Source organism: Eptesicus fuscus, chromosome 3 (genome assembly GCF_027574615.1).
Source record: "Eptesicus fuscus isolate TK198812 chromosome 3, DD_ASM_mEF_20220401, whole genome shotgun sequence".
NCBI lineage: Eukaryota > Metazoa > Chordata > Mammalia > Chiroptera > Vespertilionidae > Eptesicus > Eptesicus fuscus.
In genome coordinates this window covers 37,274,199-37,279,068 of record NC_072475.1, presented here as the reverse complement: position 1 = coordinate 37,279,068, position 4,870 = coordinate 37,274,199, and positions in this window count along the sequence as shown.

Sequence of the window (4,870 nt, the reverse complement as noted above, 5' to 3'; positions counted from 1 at the left end):
AATTGAAAGACTTTAAGCAGAGAAAAGGCACTAAAATTGTTTTCAGAACCACTAAGATTTACTAGAGGGAAAAACTATGATAAATGGATGGGAAAATATTCTAAAACAAAATCAGATTAAAGTATTTTGCCTTATTGAATCCTTAATCTTGGAAAAACTGAGATTTCATGGTTGTTTTTTAAATGAAAAGAATGATCTTGGATACTCTGGTACAAATTCTATTCACACATTTTTAAGAAGGAGGAAAGGGATTTATTGCAGCATATTAGCTTTTCATATTTAAGTCTTCTGAAATCTGAAAGAAGCCTTTGAGAAAAGTATATTGTGTACCAGGTGGCTGGAATTTGCCTGCTGTGAGGTATCACATGGGTGTGGGAATAATTTGTGAATGAAAAAAAAGATATATAATTAAATATATTTTAAAAACCAACTGAGTTTTTCAGGTTTCTTCAATTTTTGAACAGAAGATAAATATTTTTTATTGATTGTAGTTGTAAATTTGTAAGTCCACAAAATGTATATCTAAATATAAAGATTGATACACACAAAAAAAATAAAATAAAAAGAAGAAGAAGGACGAGGAGGGGAAGGGGAAGGAGAGAAGAAAACAGGATGAAGAATAAAAAGTTTCCTATTTTCAAAACAGACTTTGATTGAATTCCAACGTTCCTTTCCTAATCTGATTTTCATTGACATTGGTATAACCAGAGGGTGAAAGCATGTAGTTTAAACATTGTTAATGAAGTCTATCGATATTGTCCTTCATAAATTAACCATGGTTGACTAGGAAAAGTGTGGCATGCAGTTATGTCCAAAATGCCCACATATTTGGTACATGCAAAGGGGAAAAGGAACTACAACTTAAAGAGCTCTTAACCTGGGGTGAGGCCCTTCACGCAGGTGATAGCATTACCCTTATACTAACATTATGAGGCAGTGAATATTGTCCCTGTTTTGAAGAAGAGGATACAGACGCTGTGAGATGGTGATTCTGCAAGGTCTCATGGCCACAATTCAAAGTTAGTTCTGTTGGTCACCAGAGCTTCCTCTCTTTGGCCGACGACCTTTTGCCTCTATTGTCCAGACTGGCTTCCAGAAAATACCTGACTTCATCCAAGGTTTGAGAAAGTCAGCCCTCTTCCACTGGCTGCACAACCCCACTCCACCCCACCCCACCCCACCCCCAATTCTTATAAAATACCAAGAATTCTTATAAAATGCACAAGGTTTCATTTGGAGAAGGCACACTAAGGGTCCTCGGTTCCTGACAGTTGCCTGTACTAACAGAAATGCCCACCTACAAGGACACTTGCTTCTCATTCTGACACAGAAAATCTTCCTTACACTGGAGGTGACTTTCAAGTTAGACAGAACTGGTCCTGCGAACCATATAGCTTTATGTAGTTTAGTGTTTTTCACACACAGTCTACTCTACAAACACTCTACGTAATATATGGTTTACAATCCTTACTGCTCCCCTGTCAAATTGCCCATCAAATGGCTCGGTAAAAGCCATTTACCCACTCCCATCACCCCCTCCCCCCAAAAAAGAGCTGTGGCTTCTTTAATTTTCAAAACCAGAATGATGGCTGCTCCATAAAATGGACTGATTTCAGTCTCTCTCACTTAACATCTCCACCTGTTTGTAGCACCTGCACTTGAGGCATCAGCCTCCCTGTGAAGTTGGTAGAAAGTCCAGAATCTCATACTGTCCCCACCACAGAGCTGCTGAATCAGGATGTGCACATTAAGAAGGCCTCTCCCAAGAGGTGATGCATATTCATACTCATACTTAGATCTATTAAACCTTGTCACAGCATAGAAATACTCCTTTTCTTGGAAATTATACCAGAAATAATTTAAGTAAAAATAACAATAATATAATAGAAATAATAATATAAATAGTAACTTCACTAAAATGATACTTCCATTGAAGTTATATCTAAATACAAAGACTAGTCTTTAAAAAAGATGGAATCGGATAATTTTAAATTTATTATTTTCAAAATAAGCTGTATAATTGAATTCAATTGTTTTCTTAAGCTGTTTTGTCAACACTGATATAACCAAAGGTTGAGTGAATGCATTTCTTCGCGTGCAAATAGAGATAATATTGCCTACTCCACAGGGTTGTAGTGATAATTAAATAAGATAATGTGTGAACAGTGCCTAGCATATGGCAAGCAGTCAAAACTAGTAGGCACTATTAGTAACCATCATTGCTGTTTTTGTACCAGAGCCCAGTAGATTAACTGGCCAAGTTAACTGACATCCTAATCCACTTTATTTTCTCCTTTGCCCTTTTAGAGAGGTATAGATCTAAAATAACAACAAAACTTGGGTTTATCTTCCTTAAATTGCTAGATATGTAAATAATGAGTCTAGATTTAAAAAAATTCTCCAAATATGCCAGAAATAAAATACTGATTCTGCATTCTCTGGTGACTCAAAAATAAACAGTATGCTGTTCACCAGCACAATTATAATTAGAACAGGTAATGCTTCAGTGAGACTTCTCATGACAAAGACTATCATTGGTTACCATTCCCTTAGCATTCTCTCTCTCTCATGTGATAAACCCAGCACAATCTATATCTGTCAACACAGTTGCCATTTTTAATCCTAGCCTCAGAACTGTGAGCCGTATAATTATTACTATGCCATATTAGCTTTTGTGGGTTCCCTTGATACTAATGGGATGCAAAGGTGACTTGTGTATGGATTGTGTCAAGTTGTCACACTGCACAAAAACATGGTCCCAATCCCACAGGTTGTAATATCCATCTAATGATACACTCATGTCACAGAAGTACATAAATAGTGTTCTGCTGCCCATTAAGACTTCCTTCGCAATAGGATGAGCTCAGGGGGATGTCTGTGAATGAGTGATCACATGTCATATGAGGTGATTAAAAATGAGTGGGTCCCTTTTAGAGATTAGTGGTTGTTAAATTATTTCATTCACTTGCTATTCATGATGAATAATAAATCACTCTCAGTGTCTGCTGTTCTATTCATTTATTACTTGAGGATGTTTAGAAGCTAATTACTCTGAGATAGCCTCCCCAGCAAGAAGGACTAAGGGGATGAGAAATTCCAGCTCTGATTGAATTTTTTTTAAGTTGAGGCTTATATTGAGCCAGATTTTTTTCAGAGTTTCCCATAGTTATATCCATTTCCCAGTTTTCTCTCAGACTTCTCTGTAGAATGTCCTAGTGTCTGAAAGGCTGTTAAGAGAGTCTCTAAAGATTAAAAAAATTTCCATTAGTCTAAACTAGTACTTCCTAGAACTGTAAAATTTCAGCCTCTATTTGTAGTTGTCTGGAGAACTCATTTCCTTTAGGGGCATCTATTAATTTTATCAATTTTTTTCAGAATGTATAACAAACACCCTCAGCCCCTTTCCTATAAGAACACAATTAATCAATCATTCAGCTAGTGTTTATTGAATGCCTACTACATGCTCAACATTGATAAGTTATTGTGGAGAAGAATATAAGCCTTGTTCTTGACTCTAAAGGAGCTTAAAAATCTAATCAGGGAAACAATATACATAAAATGGTAAAAGATTCAATAAATACCTATTGTATATAAACTTTGGGCAATGCATTGGTAAGCACTTTTGCAAACATTATATCATCTACCTTAATTATAATGATACTTTGGGATGAGTCTTCTTACCATTTTATAGATGAAACTTTGAAGCTCAGAGATGAGAATTGTGTTCAAATAGCTGTTCAGTAGAAGGATTGAAATCCAAACTCCTCTGAACTCCAAGACCAGTACACTTTCCAAAATCTCATATGTTCTAAATACATTATGTGAGATAGTTAATAGCTAATTTGTGTGGCAGGAGAACTGAATTTTGAGAGTTCAGAGAAAAGGGCCCAACGTTATCAAATAAGCCTTTGTAGATAGAGGGCCGTTGCTGGGTGATGCTTTCACGGGTGAAAACAGTGTAAGGGCAGAGGAGAAAGAGAACAATAGAACCAAAGCCCAGTGATCAAGATGAGAGAGACATAAGAGGGGTTACTCCAAATTGAACTTGAGTAGACCACATAAATTGGGGGAAAGAGCGGGGAGAACTAATGGTTAGAATTCCCAAGCAGATGGGTCCAGATTTTGAAGGGTCTAGAAAAATAAGCTAGGAATCATTAGATGTCATACAACAGGAAAGAAAGCTACTGCAGAATATTTTTTTCTTGACCAAATTTTAGTCAGGTTCCTCTGAGCTGCCTTTTCATCCAGGCCTCAAACTTGGTCTCTTGGAACTGCAAACTCTCAGGACAAACAATTTTGTCCACCCCCCACACTAAGAGACTTAACCACACTCCGGTATGGCTTCTATCAGCCCAAGGTCATGTCTTTAGGATGACCCCAGTCCCCTTAAAATGCCTGGCTGAAATAGCTCAACACTGCCACAAGAATTGATTATCATTTCAGCAAAAACCTGACTATACTCCCCTCATCTCCCTTTTCTTAGAGTATTTTCCTTAGAAAACTTATAATTATAAGTCCTCTCTCTGTCCCTTTTAGATGCATCTTTTATAATCCAGGTGTATCTTTTTCAAGCCATCCCTTTGAAATGTAATGATGAATAAAGTTGGAGTCCTTGTTGCTCAGTCTCTGGAAGGGTAGGAGCCTAACTTTGATCATAACCAGCACAGAGGGCCTCATCACACTGACCAACACCCGCCTTCCTTCTCATTGTCTTTCAGTACTTTTCCTTTAGCACACACGAATGCCTAAAAAGCCTCCCACCTTTTGTTTCATTGGAGTTCAGTCTATACTGGAGCATCTCTTCCCTACTTCAGTAACCTGAAGACAATGTCTTGTCATCTCTAGCAAACATCCAGCTCTAGTATTCCTT